Source organism: Dermacentor andersoni, chromosome 3, assembly GCF_023375885.2.
Source record: "Dermacentor andersoni chromosome 3, qqDerAnde1_hic_scaffold, whole genome shotgun sequence".
Taxonomy (NCBI): Eukaryota; Metazoa; Arthropoda; class Arachnida; order Ixodida; family Ixodidae; genus Dermacentor; species Dermacentor andersoni.
The window spans coordinates 97,653,931-97,672,868 of record NC_092816.1 but is presented as its reverse complement, the minus strand read 5'-3'; positions in this window follow the sequence as shown (position 1 = coordinate 97,672,868).

Here is an 18,938-nt window from a genome sequence, read left to right as displayed (position 1 = left end):
CCTGCGCTGCAGGGTAGCTTCTCATATGCGTCACATGCGTTCCTCAAGAATAGCCGCCAAACGCTTTAACGCTGCGCAATGAATGACTACAGGCAGCGAGGGCGCACCACCCAATCATCACCTTAACCACTGGCGCAATCTTTCATGGGCGCGCCTCATGGGCGCTGCTTGTCCAGGAAAAACCGCAGAGGACCTCGAATGCAGTAAATGGCGCATATACGACGCCTTTCGGCGGTGGCAGTGTAGTGCCGCTAAATTGCATGAATCATTATTGCGTTGAATTCGAGAGTTTTTGGAAGGTGGGTTTCGCTAGAATAGTTTACTCTTGGCGGATCGCTTTGGCCATTTCCACGTAATTCTGCGGATGCACGAAGAGTCAAACTTGGTTTTCGCTGATTTTATCTAACTGTGTCTGCTTCTTTCGGTGCATTTTCAAACAAAAAATGAGCAGGGTTTCCCTGCTTCCGCAACAGATGCTTCGACACTTGCACCCATGCTTTATTTACGTCTGTGGGGCTCAGGGAAGAGATAAGTGGCCGCCTTTCTTTAGGAAGTTGGCGTGCCGATGGAGGGGGTTGTGTTGAGCACGGCTGAAAAATTGCGTAATATCGCGACCATCTAGCCAGGTGCCAGCGCGTTCTTCTCCGCATGCCAAGATAACTCCGTCTTCTACACCACCCCATAAATGGTGTCGATACAGGAGCTCCCGCCTAGTACTAACTCGAAGTTCGTGCGAAAATAAAACCGCAATAATGATACGTACCCCCGGGCAAGTGGAAACGATGTTCAAACGAGTATAACGTTAGAAAACCACGCACAGTGTTACAATTATGTACACAATTTGTCAACCCAGGGGTTAATCAGAACTGTCCATGTAAAAACACTTAAGGCTGAGCGTGTGCGCGATGCGCTCCGGTGGTCCTTGGAATCCAGTTCATAACCCTTAATGACCATCGGTTATCTTCCCTCGTCATTACGTGTCCTGCCCATGCCCATTTCTTTTTCCTGATTTCAACTAAGATAACATCAACTTGCGTTTGTTTCCTCACCCAATCTACTCTTTTCTTATCCCTTAACGTTACACCCATCATTCTTCTTTTTGTAGCTCGTTGCGTCGTCCTCAATTTAAGTAGAAGCATTTTCGTAAGCCTCCAGGTTTCTGCCCCGTACGTGAGTACTGGTAAGGCACAGCTGTTATACACTTTTCTCTTGAGGGATAATGGCGACCTGCAGTCCATGATCTGCAAATGCCTGCCAAACGCAGCCCAGCCCATTCTTATTCTTCTGAATATTTCAGTTTCATGATCCGGATCCGCGGTCACTACGTGCCATAAGTAGATGTATTCCCTTACCACTCCCAGTGCTTCTCTACCTATCGTAAACGGCTGTTGTCTTCCGAGACTGTTAAACATTACTTTAGCTATCTGCGGATTAATTTTTAGACCCAGCCTTTTGCTTTGCCTCTGCAGGTCAGTGAGCATGCATTGCAATTGGTCCCCTGAGTTACTAAGCAAGGCAATATCATCAGCGAATCGTAAGGTATTCTCCATTAACTCTTATCCCCAATTCTTCGTAATCCAGGTCTCTCAATACCTCCTGTAAATAAGCTGTGAATAGCATGGAGAGATCGTATCTCCCTGCCCGACGCCTTTCTTTATTGGGATTTTGTTGCTTTCATTATGGGGGACAACGGTGGCCGTGGAACTGCTATAGATATCTTTCAGTATTTTTACATACGGCTCGTCTCCACCCTGATTCCGTAATACCTCCATGACTGCTGCGGTTTCGACTGAGTCAAGCTCATTCTCCTAATCAATGAAAGCTATATATAAGAGCTGGCTATATTCCTCACATTTCTCCATCACCTGATTGATAGTGTCAATATGGTCTATTGTTGAGTAGCCTTTACGAATTCCTGCCTAGTCCTTTGGTTAACAGAAGTTTCAGGTGTTCATGATTCTATTTGCGATTATCTTAGTAAATACTTTGTAGGCATCTGACAGTAAGCTGATCGTTCGATAATTATTCAAGTCTTTGGCGTCCCCTTTCTTATGGATTAGGATTATGTTAGCGTTCTTCCAAGATTCCGGTACGCTCGAAGTCATAAGAGATTTCCTATATGGGGTGGCCAGTTTTCCTAGAACAATCTGCCCACCATACTTCAACAAATGGGCTGTTACCTGATCCTCCTCAGCTGCCCTCCCCTTTGCATAGCTCCCAAGCCTTTCTTTACTTCTTCCGGCGTTGCTTGTGGGATTTAAAATTTCTCTAGGCTATTATTTCTTCCATTATTGCCATGGGTGCCACTGGTGCTGTATGAATCCCTATAAAACTCCTCAGCCACTTGAACTATCTCATCCATATAAGTAATGATTTTGCCAGCTTTGTCTTTTAACGCATACATCTGATTCTTGCCTATTCCTAGTTTCTTCTTCGCTGCTTTTAGGCTTCCTCCGTTCCTGAGAGCTATCCATATTGTTCAATTCTATCCCTATTTTCGATCTTCATCGTAATGGAATATAAGAGATCGAGGTTGTGAGAGGAAAGCTTTGTTTATTAAAGTCACAGGTGTTTTCAACGCATAGCAATAATTAGTTCCTCCAGTTTTTCTTGCCAATTGTATCCCCTGGGACCATAATTATTGTGGAGAGGCGTCATTCTAGTAACTTTCATGGGCTTTTTAAATTTTTTTTTTTAAAGAAAGTGTTTCTTCTTAGAAACCAATTTTCGCAGTTAATACTTATGCTGTCCCTAGTGGACTAAGTAAGATAGCTTGTTGATATCTTGTTGATATTTGGCGAATATAAGGGGAATGTTACGAGTAACGTGTAGACAAAGTTCGAAGTTAGTGAATCAATTGCGGTTATATTGCGATCAATTATGTATGCAAGTGCTCAAGAGTGGTATGAGTGTGTTTTACGAGCCGCGCAAAATTTAGCCTAGTGCCCTTGCCTGACTAGATGTCCCAAAATGTGCCCATGTAGCGAACACGGGAAAAACGCTGTGAGAAATATGTGGGCGAACTCTAATGCGCGTGGCTAAAATACAGCCTTTGTAAACAAAAAAAAATCTTGTCAGGTGCTTGAAAGCCTTGCTTGTAGCGCTTTTATCGAATATTGACGAGAAACTGGCGAAAATTGGCAGAACGCTGTCAAAAATCTGTTTGCGAAGTTACTCTCGTGTGGATTAAGTACATCGTTCCCGAAAATTTTAGTAAATGTCTGAAATGGCCTTTGCCACCTATATTTCTCAATGTCCCTGGATAACCACACACCAATACACGATGAAGCTAGCCAACAGGCGAAGTGAAATGTGTGGAAAAATTGCAACTTAGCTGATTTATTGGAAGCGTTGCAAATAATTAGATTCGTCGGTTTTTATGTGTTTTATACGAGGTTCGAAGTAGGTTTTACTTGTGTTCTCGGTGATAAAGGCAAGGTGCATTGTTTATAATTGTTTAAGGTTATGGACAGATTATGGAGACCGTGTAAATGAAGTTCAAAGTGCGTGTACTAATTACGACGATAGCTGTAAATTACGTATGCAAGAGATGTGCCTCAACATACGTTCGTTTTACCAACAAAGTTCAATTGATGTCGCAGTCCTGGGAGAATTATGAAAGCTAACAAAATCGAATAGCGAAAAAGAGACGAGAGGACATTCTGGCCAATTTTCCGAGGAAATAAAATGTGTGTGGATGAATTATTTCATGTTGTGAAAATTCCTTAACAAGTGCTCAAAAGCGCTATGTGACGGAAAAGTCTGAAATGGGCCAGTATTACACAGGTAACGTTTCAAAGAACCTGAGTCAATTAAACGTAACTGAAATCCTTATTGCAACTGCTCGAAAGAGAAAGTTTCATTGGAAATCGCGTGGTGATACTGAAAGTCACAAAAGTCTTCGCTTTTCGTTTTTTTAAAGTGCAGTAACCGTAGTTCTGCTTGGACAGTCGATGTGGCAGCACAATAGCTATTGAAAAGTTTCACTGCCGAAGGCATGTGTTAGCACTAAAAAAAGAGCCAAAGAAGTGTGAGCGGGAATATGTGCTACCGTCTGCGCTAGTGACAATGAAGCTCAGTAATGCAATTGTGGTGAACAAAAAAGAAAAGATGTGCCGTTGGCATTGGAAGGAGGCTTCAAGACTATCTTTGGCGAAATTAACGCATTATGACGTCAAGAACATGAATATAAATTATGACATGAATTTACATCTCGAGTTGAGAACGAGCCCCGACTTAGTATCGAAAATGCAGCAGTAGTTGAAAATGTGCGCCAAGTGGTTAACAATTCTTAATATTTGTTGAAATAAGTGATCTCGACCCGCTCGTGTATGACTAAATCTGCAAGAGAAATCGGGCAGCATGAGGGCAGCAAACCGATCTGGCAGTGACCAAACATGGACACGCGCAGATTTATAAGACAAGCAGAACGCGAACGTTTGAGGAAATGAGTGTTAGTTCATCTTCCCTCAACAGAAAGCATACAAGCGCACGAGCTCTGATGTGTCATAACATGCTGATACTATCTAGGCTTCTTGAATTTAAGCGATCCAGAAGCTCACAAGTCCTAAATTCCTGCACATATATATACAAACGACAGAAAATACAACGGTCATAGTCTCATTTTCAGAGGCGGACATACTAAAAAGTTCGCAACCTTAAGGGTGTTTTCTTGTGTTTATAAATCACTCCATTACATCCGTAGAAAAGTGTGTTTGAGAGAACTAATACACCCATAAGAAAGGGTGATTTCTTGGAATTGCACTGTATCTCTCAATGGCAGCTTTTGACGAAATGCACACTATGTTTTCCTTTGACAGCGATAGTTTCTTTAATTCTACCAGTATACCATAGTCTTTCATATGTCCATCGAAGTAGTTCCAGAGAGGTGGACATAACAATTGTGTCTCGCCCACTTTAAGAAACGGGGCATGCCACGTCCCCAATGAATAGAGTGTTCTTATCGGTAGTAGGGGGCTCCACATTCTCCTAAAAATGCCAACCGATAGTGAATGAAACAGTGCTAGGCCTATTGCACATAATTTCGCTGTCACCAAGGCTACACCAGGAAGAACATGCGTTTGAAGAACCATGATTGATTGATGTGCTATCATCTGATGATGCTTGACAGCTGATCTAGACAACAGCACCGAGCTGAAGCCATTTAATCGAAGCAAGTGGTAAAACGTGAAGGGCAGGATAGGAAATAAGAGCTCTCGCTACCTCATCACCAGGGACGCCATATACAACAAGTAGCAAGATGACATGCATAGCCAACTGTTACCGTATGAAGTGCTAGAACGATGACGTGCAGCAAACCCCTGGGAAATAAATCCTTGTGCAGTTCTAAGTCCTACAAATGTTGGAGCGCCCGACCACCCTAAAATTCTGAAAGGTGAGGAATCATGGGGAAGACGGGAGATGGAAATTCAAGACGATGAACAAAAGAGGACAAGGTAAAAGCGGGAGCTAACGTTTCGATAAGTGTACTTATCTTATATTGACATGTCGCTTTGAAAAACACAATTCCCCTTATCTAAACGTTGCCTCTCGCTTTTGCCTCGTTCTCGTTTTGCTCAAATCTTGAAAAGTGATAAAATCTTTAAAATTGGTTGACATTCTTCCGAAGAAAACAGAGGGAGCCGCATAATATTTATTTATTTATTTATTTATTTGTTTGTTTGTTTGTTTGTTTATTGATTTGTATAAATAATTTCCCTGAACGAAGGCACCACAGAAAGGAGTGGTACATAGCAACGGACCAAAAAAAAGAACACAGCAATAAAGCTTAATGGTGTGTTGAGCACGGTTCATTCTAAGCTTGCATTGTCCAGAATAGTGATGATTGAAGCAGGCAGCGGCTCTAATCCAGAGTTGCTCTTGAAATAATGTAATCCCGGTAAAAGTATGTTTGACAATACAGCAGACTAATTTTTATGCTATGATCAAACCGGAATTAGATATTTGACGGACTTGCTATAAATCGTTCATTTGGAGTAGGATAGAAATAAAACAATCGTGTACCTTTTCGAATACATGAAAGTTTGGGTAGACTAAGGGTATGTTCTTTTGACGTAGCATTAGCGTAACAGAAATCAATAAAATTTAAGAAAAAGAAAGCATGGTGTTGAGCATTTTTAATGGGTGCAATGAAAGTGAGACGAGATGTGTCGCAGGTAGCCGAAGCTTACTCGAGTTTAGCAACAGCAATATCTGATTATAGAGGATCATGCTAAGTTTACTTGGACAATATTAAACTTGTGAGTCAGGAATCCAAATGCACAATTCGTAATTATGTAATAGAGGTGCGTCCTCTAATAAAGGTCATTGGTGATGCCGGTACTAAAGTACTTGCCGCAGTCAGGGAAGTCCAGCCCAATACCATCTAGAAAATAAAGATCCAAAGATAACATTTGATAATGCTTAGATTTATGCATCAATTATTGCACAAGAAAGAACTTCTGTCACTGTAAATTTATAGTTTGCAGGAGTGGTCAGGTTTAGTAATATAGCGTATATTACATAATCGGCAACAAATAATTTAACCGACAAAAAATTACGACACAACCCATCTCTCGATGACTATCCACGGTAAGGCAAATAGCCTTCGAGCATTGTAGCGACAGAATGTATTCCTTAAGTGACGTTTATTAAACACGTATAGTTGCAATTCTGAGACTTTCGTTGCCTATGCTGAATACGTATATTGTGAGGAAGAAGAATTCCTGAAAGGAGGCTGCAGCATGGCCAACAGAATCGCGTGCCGCAGAGGCCCCATTTGAAATGATGTTGGATTACGTTCTGCGCGTTCCTAAATGGAAGGTGTATGTTACCTTGACGACATCGTGATATTCGCCCCTGATTTCAAAACACCTTCGCCACCTCCAGCACGTGCTAAGTTCCTTGAACAGCGCCGATATGCAACTTAACGTCAAGAAATGTTACTTTGCGGCATGCAAATTGACGATCCTCGGCCATGTTGTGTCCATGGATGGCGTTCTTCCGGATCGCTAGAAATTACGTGCCGTCTCTGCATTTCCGAAGCCAACTACAATTGAAGATAGAAGTACTAAAGCGCCAAACAGATGATACAAGAAGAGACACGGACGAGCGCTTACCAACAACTGATGCTTTATTGTCAGACACACACAATATATATGCAAATCTGGCAGCGCAACTCACGTTGTCGAAAATCACATGGTAACCAGTCAAAAGGCGGTAAAACGATTGTAAAAGATGACGCAGCAGCAACTGCAGATTGAAAGGCTAAAACAGGCGGGGTTCTCACAGACAGCTTTCCCTTTAGTAGTAGAGTGCCTGCTCCAGAAGATAAAAGGTGAAGCAAGGAAAAACACTCAAGGACAAACCAGGAGATCAAGACCCGTAGTCATACCGTACTCTCACCGTGTAGCTCACAATCTGAAAAAGGTCGCGAGTGAATGCAAAGTCCCGGTTGTTTTCTCAGCGCCTTCAAAACTTGCTACATTGTGCACTCGCGTTAAGAACCAAAAAACAGAACGCGCGACCGGCGGAACCCAGTATACCGATCCACTTGTCAGTTGCAAGGAAGGGGTGGTTTATCAAATTCCGCTCTCCTGCAAAAACGTTTATATTGGACAAAAGGGGGGATGTTTAAATGAAAGGCTAAAAGAACATGAACGATCACAGGGATAAGAAACTGGTTCCAACATGGCCATTCATTGCAAAGAGTGCGTGTACAAGCCTCGCCTACGAGATACCATTGTTCTGGACAGAAGTCGAGACAGCGTTGCCCGTGAGCTGAAGGAAGCCTTCCACATTAAATGAAGGGCCTGGAATGCGTCAGTGAACGGTCAAAAATTCTGTATAAAAGTGAAATGTCCTTTTTAGAAGACTTTAGTTAGAACTGAGCACGTTGCTGCGCCGCCGGCGCTTGGTGAAAAATATTAATTTTTAGTATTTAATGGGGTACTCCCTTACGGCGGTGTTTTGTGTATCTCGTAACCATTATCATTTATGATCCTTTGGCCCTATAGACTACGTGTCACTGTCGCGATCGTCATCTTTAACAATCGTTTTATCGCCTTTTGCCTGGTTACCATGTGATTTTCGACAACGTGAGTTGCGCTGCCAGATTTGCGTATATATTGTGTGTTTCTGAGAACAAAGCATGAGTTTTTAGTAAGCGCTCGTCCGTGTCTCTTCTTGTGTTGTCTGTTTGGCGCTTCAGTACTTCAGTAACATGCACCAACTAGCCCAACAAAAAGTTCTGCTACAATGGAAGAACTTGGCATTTTAATCTGCTTGTGACCTTCTTTCTGGTGCTTTATTTGAAAATCTGTATCGACCCTCGCACCCCTCGCGCAACTGCTTCGTGGCGCTAAAGACTTCTCACCGTGTCCCTGCGAGCGACGACGCGTTGAATACCATGAGTCATCTTCACATGACGTCAGCTGTTCTTCGACACTTTGACACACAAGCTCCTATTGAAGTACATACCGACGCAAGTGGTGTAGGCGTTGGTGCTTTACTTGCATAGCGTCATCTTGACAACGCAGAACACGTCGTGGCTTAAGCGAGCCGCAGACTGACCAAGGTGGAGGACAATTTCAGACTTAATGAAAAGAAGTGCTTCGCCATCGTCTGTGCGCTAGGCAAGTGTCGCCCTTATTTATATGGCCGCTCGTTTGATGTAGTGACTGACCACCATGCCCTGTGGCGGCTTTCGAATTTAAATGGCGCATCTCACCACTTTGCTCGCTGGGCCCTGTGAGTGCATGAGTAGGACACACACATGGTGTATCCTTCCGGCAGAAGCATACCGACACTGACGTTCTTTCCCGCTCACCGCTTTCGCCAGGGATCGCTCGTGAGTCACCCTCTGAGCGCATGTGCTCGCCTCTTGACTTTGAAAGTACTGCTGTCGAACAACACAGTGGCCCCTGGACTGCTCCCCTTTCCAACCTTCTGTGGGATACTTAACAGTTTCGGCCTTCGAACACTTTGGAGCCAAGTTCCGCAACTTGCGCTCCGTGATCAGCCCCTTAACCGACGCTCCTTACCCCGAGAGCCTCTACATCAGAGATCTGCTCATTTTTCCACTCGGAACGCAAGTGTGGCCACGCAGGCGTTTCCAACACGTAAAGATGACTTCGAGATTGCTACTACTGGTGTGAATATACGCTTTTGTTTCGAGCATCTTCCGCTCTTGTTGTAAATATCCGCGTAGCATATTTGCACCGCACGTCCCAGGTGGGAAACTCCAATCCCTGCCATACCCATCTCAACCCTTCGATTGCATCGGTGTCAATCTATATGAGCTTCTTCCCTTGACTACGTTCAGCAACCGGTGGAATATTGTTCCCGTCGACCAGCTAATGCGCTATGCAGAGACTGCTGCCCTCCCACCTGCCACAGCGGAGCGTCCTTTCGCGTCCAACGTTTTAGAAGGTCTTGTAGATGGTGCCGGTATACACACGTTCACGTCGACACTGAAGCTGCTCTTTCCGTTATCGACGAAACCGTTTGTAACATGCTACAAAAAGTGACAGCCTCTTTTAGTGTCCTGTCCCTGCGCAGAGTGAAAGAAGAGCCTGTTCAGCCTATTTCCACCTTTACTGCGCGTGTCCTTATTGAGCGCTCTCTCGAAATTGCTGAGTTCATTGTTCTTTGATCCGGCTCTCACAATATCAAATTTCGCTGGTACTTTCGCTCGCGTAACAACGCCGTCATCGACTGCGTTCCCATTTAGATTGAACTATTTTCCCTGTATGACGAACGTTTCAACAACACTCCTGTGCTCCATCACGCTATTCAAGAGCAGATCGGCGAGGCCCTAGAGGTGCATCGAGAAGGAAGACAGAAATTCCGCTAACCATGCGGGTTCTACCTTATTATGCAGCAACTTTTCTGACGTGGTTTTATTCCGTGAGCATCGAACATTATCCTGACTTACAAATCTATTTTCCTGAGTTATGCGACCCTCGCCATTTCGAAAGTTTCAGTACCCTCTTTGTCATCAATCCCCTTCTATTTAGCGTCAAGCAGCTTAGACGTGAATCTCTTAGATGTGTGCAACTCATTGATTCCTGTAACATTTGCAACGCGCATGTGTTGTATCCAGTCGACCATGATGCGCTGAGTTTCCTGAACCTTTCTGACTCTTCAGCTACTGATCTGTCATGTTCAGCAATCCCCTGCGGACTCTCTGCTTTTATACGCTTGCTTTTCCCTACCTGCTGTGCCAATACCGCGATTTTTTGACATCGCTTAACTTGGGATAGACCGCACCACAAATATTTGACACTACAATGACACTGACTGTAACTCGCCGCTATGCCAACGACCATATCGGTTTTACGCCACCGAATTCCAAATTATTGCGCAACCGGTCAATGACACGCTCCGCCGAGACATCGTCCGACCATTGCACAGTCCATGGGACTCTCCCGTGGTTCTTGTAAATTAAATATTTCCATCTGTTCATGTGTAGTTTACCGGAGCCTTAATGAGATCGGTCAAAAAGATGCAAATCCCTCGCCATCAATGGACGATGCCCTTGGTTACTTACAATGCGCCGAGTTCTATTTATCAATACACTTTCGTTCGAGATATTGACAGGTACCCGTGTCAGATGTCGGTGATTCCGAAATTGCCCTCTTTATGCATGGTGGGTTATATGAATTTAATTTTATGCTATCGAAGCTTTGCAATGCACCTGCCACCTTTGAGTGCATGATGGACTTGGCGCTGCACGGCTTGAAGTGGCACATATGTCTTTTCTACCTGAACGGCATTGTTGTCTTTGCTGCAGATTTCTAAACGCACCTTCAACGCCTGAAATACGTCCTGACGTGCCCAAAGGATGGAGTACTCCCACTAAATCTCAAGAAGTGTCACTTCGCTGCGCTAAAGTTGACGATACTTTTCTACATCGAGTCCAAGGGTGGTACACTCACCGACACGACTAAACCTGATGCTGTCGCCGAAATGTTTAAACCAACCACACTCAAGAAGCTACAGTGCTTCATAGGGCCCTGCTCCTACTTTAGCCGGCTTGTTAGTAATTTCGCCTGTATCATGTGACCTCGGACCCAGGTACGTAGCAGCGCCAGGGATACTTCGTCGTGATCTTCTGAGTGCGTCTACGCCTTCGCCACTCTTCGAGTCTAACTTGTCGTTCTATATTGAACCGTTACAACCACACGGATGCAGCACACGAATGCCACACGAACACCGCAGTACACACGAAGGCCAGCGGTATCGGCCTCAGCGTGATTCTCCCGCAATAAACACCTGGCTTCGTCAAATATCTTGTCGCATATACCAGTCGAAAGCTAACCAAAGCTGAATGCAACTAGAGTGTTACCAAGAAGGAATGATTAGCAATGATTGGGACGCTTGGCAAGTCTCGTCCATACTTATACAGTTGCGCCTTCAACGTTGTTAGAGACCACCACGTGACCTGTTGGTTTTCTTAACTGAAAGACCCATCAGGTCACCTTGAACGTTGGACTCTTCGGATGCAGGACTTTGACATCCGCGTTCTATACTGTTCCGGTCGGAAGCATTGCGATGCTGACGCAGTCTCTTGGTGAGCTCTGCCTGCCCACACTGCGCTCCTGTCCACCTCCGAAGGCACGCTGTGATATGTTGAGGTCGACGCCATTTCCTCAGCGCAGAGAAACGATCCATGAATCACTTCACTTTTTTTACGTTTTGTCCGGCATGGCCACACGTAGGACATAGCAGAAATTGCGTCGTTAGGCTTTTCACTTCGTCATTCGGAATAACCTCCTGTACCGGCGCAGCAATTCACAATATGGGCGGAAGTGGCTGCACTGTAAAAATTTTTACACCCTTAAGGGCCTTTTCTTGTTGTACAGGCAACAACCTTACCATTAGGGCCTTGCAAAAATTTATGGAGGCCGACAACCGAGCTGCAAATAGACGTACGATAACAAAAGACGTACTTCATCATTATCATCATCATCATCATTATCATCATCCTATTCAGGTCCACTGCAGGACGAAGGCCTCTCCCTGCGATCTCCGATTACCGCTGTCCTGCGCCAACTGATTCCAACCAGCAACCGCAAATTTCCTTATTTCGTCGCACCACCTAGTCTTCTGTCGTCCTCTACTGCGCTTCCCTTCTCTTGGTACGCATTCTGTTACCCTATGGTCCAACAGTTATTTAGTCTTCGCATTACGTGACCTACTACGTAATCATTCTGACAGCCTTTAGCGCGCACAACTATCCGACAAGAAATTTCACAAGGAGAGATATGAAACTCTCCTGTCGAATATTATGCTGACACAAAGTCAGTGTCTTCACATTATTTCTTATAATTAGGAATGAGATTTTGTCCCATCAGCTCATGCATCATAAAATCAGTGCCAGCTAAAACATCACTTCTCAAGTAGCTGTCTACAAAACGTCACAGTTAATTGCAAAGTAATTATGTGTACGGAAGTCTACAGGATAAAATGTAAAATATTAGCTTCCTGTTCTCCAGTGAGCGCGAAACGATGGATTCAACTTAACGGTCCCATCGCAGTGGCAATGTAATAAACGAAAAGCAATTGAAAATTGGATGTACGCTAAATGTATACTCCAAAGGAAAATAGCAACAGATATTTGCGGTGCCCATAAAACCCGCTCGATAAAAAAGTGCACACTAAAATTATGCCGATACAAGATGTATCCGAATATTTCATGCATTTGTGTTGTCCCCTGTGAGCTTGGTAATGAACTGTTATGACATCAAATGTTTCCTGGTAACTAGCAAGTTGAACGCTTTTAGCTGCCTATCGCCATGCATCGAGAGGCACCAGCTGCTTCCGTGAATCAGTCGCTGCAGCTGTGTCATTCCTTGAACATTTTGGTGAGCGTTCTTTCTTTGTACTTGTACCGCTTACTGCACCGCTGCCTTTTCGCACGCAAAATGTCTAAAACAACGTGGAGTGGAAGATAAGTGCTACACGGTGACAGCATCATTGTCGGACAGAATGTGCTGGGCCATGGCATTCGGAAGGACTTGTAGCGTGTACTTCTTTTCGGTGGCTCAGCTTGAGGAGAGAAGGGGATGATGAAGCTGCGTGCGCGTGGTGTGCCCCTTGTTCCCAGTCGCCATATGTTCACCAGAGGGAATGTTAAAATATATATTACACTGTAGCGTGACTGAATGCGTCACTCCATTACTTACATACTTATACAGTGCATGTATCCGAGTTTTGCGATTATCGGGTCTGATGTAGTGGTCTTTATAGTTGGACTCAGCTTTTTTAGGTTTTGCTGTTTCCTTCAGGTGCATGTATTACAAACGTGTGTATTATGGGATAAATGCGAAACAGTGCATATTTTTGCTAGAATGGACACAGCCAGCGGTAATAACGCTAGAGGCTGAGAAATAGATTCGGAAATAAGCCAAACAGTCACTATCCTCTTGATCATTGTTTCCGCGAACACGTTGTCGGGGACTTTATTGAACATTTTTAATTTTATGCATTACCCATTCAACGAGCTGGCCTGCGTGATTGATTGGAAATCCCACTCTGATCATGCCGTCGCGGCGCAGTGCTCTGCACATATCTCAAAGTGACGCCGTACGCCCGTTACGTGAGTCCCAGGTGAGCCTTTCTCCATGATTCCAATCGATTCAATCGGTGCGCCTCTCTCGGCCTTCATTATCCCCTCCTCGGACTGTCTGAAGCTATCTGTGCCTAATCAGTAACATGTACGCCGGGTATTATGCGAGAGACTCTCTGTAAGGCGAGGGGAACACCGTGCGAAAGGAGCGAGACTTTAACTAAGGGCAATGAACTAATTCTTTCTTGTATGTCGACGTGAACACATCTCATTCTCCGCCACACTTTCTCAATATATCGTGCATAATTTATTATATATTTCTTAATCTCTCTCTCACTTAAGTTAGTATAGCGAAACATGTGGCCTTACTTACATAATACGATTACAGAAATGCGCTTCGAGAAGTAGAACTTTTTCTTGTTCTCAATTTCCAAGCAGCGAATTGTTCCCAAGTGCTCGGATATTACCATTCACGTCTGATTAAAATCGTGAAACTTTGGTTTCGGTAAATACAGCAGTGAACAGAAATTTTCTTTTTTGGCCAACGCGTAACTAGAAGCCACTGAGCCAATGACAATCTTACTCTCGTAAGCCTCGGAAGCGCTAACAACGAAAGTTTGTTTCAATTCAATGTCACTCAAATTTATAATTACCCTTCCGCCGAAATAAATCTTGCAATTTTAAAACTTAAAACTCCCGTTTAAAGTGCATTTGAAAGGAAGTCATGTAGCAATTGAACTAATAATGCGAGTACTATGTTTGTGTCCTTCGTGTTCTACCTTTAGTGCTTCACTAAAATATTTCCAAGAGGGATGCTTTGTAGTGTCGAATGCATAATGATTTTCAGTTTCTTTTGTCTGCTTCATATTACGTTGAATGATGGACATTTCTATTCTGTTTAGTATACGTATCTCCTGACTTTGCACATGTATTGTTTCCAAAGCGATATCTTTCTTTGGTTCTTCTCCAGACTTTGTGGCTTTCACGGGCTTACACTCCACGGCTACACTGCATCCCTCTTAAGCCCGTGGATTGCAGCCTGCAATCCACGGGCTTGCACTGCTGACCATGTGTGACCAACTCTGTTCAACGTAAAAAAAATCGTACAGAATCCTAGAACTATACTGACGGCCTACAAAGTACCTCGAAAGCAGTGGCGTAGCCAAAAGTTTCGTACCGGGGAGGGCGGGGGGGAGAGGCTCACGGTGCAGCTCAGCCTCTTCCTTATCGAGTTTGTCGAGGGATCAAATACAACCATATTGCATTGCAATCGCCAAAGATGCTGCAAAAGAATTTTTGAACGCTACGCACTGTCAAGGCAATCAAGATATGTATTTTTTTCATACTCGTACATCCTAAAAATTGTGCCCAAAATAACTAATATCAATGCTTCCATGTGTTTTGTTTATTTCATAAGTAAAGAAGATATCGTACGAACCTTTGAACTATATCAGTTCGAAATCAGCAAAGCAGTGCATGCCGCTGATATGAAAAATGCAAAGCCCGTGAATTTAACAAGTGGAGGGCAAATTTATTAATGAAACTTTGTCATCCAAGAAACTTGTTTACGTTACAGTACATATGCAACGGCCAGGCGAAAATCCCAATGACGCTGTCCTTCGTTTCAATGTATTGCGCAGGAGGAGCTATCACCGGTCGCGCATTGTAACTTCACCGAAATTATAGTCGCAACAGAGAACACATATAAAAAGAAGGAGTTCTGCAAAATATACGAGGGCGAGCCCCATGAAAGTGAGCCAATGCGATTATATGACAAATGTGGCACTTTATTTAGAAGTGATTTCCATGAGCGTTGAGACATTTGTCCTACTGACTAACGAGTCGCATGATTCCCATCTCATAAAGCTCCTTGGATTGCTGCTTCAAAAAGTCTGTAACTGACACCTTCCCGTCATCGACCTGCATGAATATGGTTCCCTTTAGCTGTTGCTTCAATTGCCCCAAATTCTAGAAGTCGCAAAGCGACAGGTCTGGTTTGTATGGCGGATGTTGTAGCGTTTCCCACTCGAACTTTGCCAGTTTTATGTTAACAACATGAACGACGTGGGGACGGGCATTGTCGTGGAGCAAGATGACCCCATTCGTCAATTCTCCACGTCGTTCGTTCTTGATTGCAACACGCAGCCAATCTGGCGTTTCACAATATCGGAAACGATGGATAGTCTCTCCAAGGTTAACACATGTGATCAGTAATGGCCCGGGTGATCGAAAAAAAAAAAAAAAGGCAACACCTTTCCGGCGGAAATGACGGCCTTTGCTCTCTTTGGGGGTGGTGAATTCGAATATTTCCACTGTAAGCATTGCTGTCGTGTTTCAGGCTCGTGATAGTGGCACCATGATTCGCCCACGATTACAGTTGTAGACAAGAAGTCACCACCTTCGTTGTGATACCGGATCACATGTGTCAAGGCAGTGCCGAACCTATCAATCTTCTTGCGGTGGTTCAAAATCTTAAGCATCCATTGCGCACACATGAGCCGATAAACGAGATGTCCATGAATTATGGTGTTAACCGATCCATGAGTGATGTTCACACGCTCTGCCAGTTCATCGATGCTTATCCTCCGTTCTTGTCTAATCAGCTCATCAACCATTGCAATTGCGTTGGGGGTGATTGCACAGTGGCGTTGGCCCGGTCTTGGATTGTCTTTGCAACTTTCACGTCCTTTTTCGAACCATTTTCTCCAACGCTTCACAGTGACCAATGAAATGCAATGTTCAATGCATACGGCAGCCATACGGTGACTAATTTCTTCTTGGAAAACACCTTTAGCTGTCAAAAACCTCACGACACCACGCTGTTCAACTTTTGGAGCGTCCATTATGTCACGCAACCATGTTCGACCTAGTGTATGTGAGCATTAAATAACCTTTATCCTCACACCTGCTTGTCACTTTTCTAAATGAGAGATTACTGTGAGTTCTACGTGCACGCCTGGCAGATAATGAACCGAGCCATTATTACGCGTGGTGGGTTGGCTCACCTTCATTTGACTCGCCCTCGTACATTAGAAATGCGAAGATACAGCTTGATAAAGGGCAAAAAAGTGTCGCTGGAAACAATGTTCACTGCGTGTATTATACACAACACCTCGCAACAATAAAGAATATTTAAATATACTGATACGTCTTCAATAAATCTATGTATTTAAGAAAAACTCCCTGTGTATAATGCGTCAAACAAGGCAAATAAATACGTTGCGCAACCAAGATTCACAAATCACAGCCCCCCCCCCCCTCCCTCCACTCCCCCTGATGCATCGCGCGTGAAAGGAAGCGGCGCGCTTCATGCCCGCTTTTCTCCCTTGCGTGCACAAGACTGAGCCACCATCGTCGGCTCACCCATGCCACCCCTCTTCCCCCTTCGCTTTCATTCTCACAAACAGCATGCTGCGGGTGGTCACATTATACGGAACATGAGGGCGATGGTGACAGCAGGAATGTTTCTGGAGTGTCCTTATAATTGCTATGGCAATAATATAATAAGATTATCCGGCAACTGAAGCGTCGCGTGGCCCTTTACTTCCCGCAAAAGAAGTAACGAAATCGAACTCTCGACGTGTGGCAATTTCCTGCGCCGCAACAATGTCATTTTTTTTTTTTGTAGGGTCGGAGCACAGAATTGAAAAAAAAAAAACGTAAAGGAAACTATGTTGGTCACAATCGAATGCCTACTTTGGCCACCTAATGTGGCTACCGAAGGAATATCGAAGAAACCGCGAGATGTTTGGCCCACAGAGAACCATACGCTTACCGCTCGGTATACTACACCGGTGAGGCGATACTTTCCGGAGAGTTTGTGCTCGAGCAAACGCGTTGCAGTCCGTCCAGTCCCCGCAGTGATGGCGGCGAGCGACCATTGTTTCTTTTACTCGTTTGCTATCCAGAAAGCGTCCAAAACTCTGCCAGGCGAAAATCCACTCGGCCAGACAAGAACGAACGCGCACCGAAGGGCGGCGCGCGCTCGTCGGAGCAACACGAGAAAAACACATGTGCTCTAGCTGGCTCTGGCAGCCCGCGGTTATCGAGAACAAGAAAATTGAAGAGCCTCGATGTGTACTCGCGAAGAAATTGCGAAGTAGAAAAAAAAATAAGAACCTTGTTACCTTTGCTGGCTTTAGTGTCTTGACATGGATGCTTTGGCGCAGGGGAAACGTTGATATTCTTTTCTTTGACATGACGGCACAAATGAACCACCACAACATTTCGCCTCATCGGACCTCGCTGCACGCTTTGCCAACTTGTCTGATAGTGTGCTGATTTGGCTTGTCTCATTGTATGGTCCGATGTACGACTTTAGAAAAGTTAATGGACCTTTGACGTCAAATATTTATGACTACATTAAAGCCACAATGCTTCCGAATTGAAAATCTAAAACACGATTTTGGAAATGTCAATGCACCTTTTACATCAAAAGTTTATGAGAACTTTATACCCATAAAGCATCGAAATTGAAATCCACTCGCTCCGTAGATTACGCGGCCTCCGCGAGATGCCGCGACGAACCCTCTCGCCATCAAAGCATTCTTGAAACTTTGTTCTCAGATGGGTCTCCGTGCGTTATGTGACTCCTGGTGCATGGCCGTTGCCAAGAAATCCAGCCTGAGTTGGCAATGTTCCCGCTGGAATGTCTTTTCGAGTGTGAAAAAGACACTGTAGACAAAATCCAGAATTACTTCCGGCGCTGGAGGTCGTTTTGGTCGGCTGTGCATGACAGCCCGAAAATATTTCAGGGGGCGGAAGCCCCATGAGCCCCGTCCCCTGGCTACGTCCCTGCTCGAAAGCACATAAACTCGTTAACGAATTTACTTTGATTCACGGTAATGTTTTACATTATTTACTTTGATTTAGCCCCTCAGTGCGGGACAGTGCGGGTGTGACCGTTGTTGGCCAATCCTCGAGAACGAGCAAGTCCCACTAAGATTTCTATATAAAGCCCTCCAAACCAAACCAAAACAGATTTTATATAGCATCAAATATGTACCACCAATGAACAAAGCCTCGCTTGACATTGACACCAACATGTACCTTGGATGTGCATGCATGTTGATAGGGTCAGTCTGAAGATGTGTTAAGGGAAAATCAGACAGAAGAATGAAAAGATGAAGCCATGCACATTTATTGAAATCTATTTTGAAAAACAATAAATGTATGCATGTGCAAATATTTTATAGACATATATGAGTGTATGTGTGCATTGCTAGAAAACATGATATGCTGAGGGACGCTTACAAGCCCCTCCTATTGCGTACAAAGGTATGAAACAAACGTTCGTTCTATCAAAACTTTATTATTTGGATTTGCATCATTTCGATTTGTATTTTTCATGTGATCCCAAAAGACACAT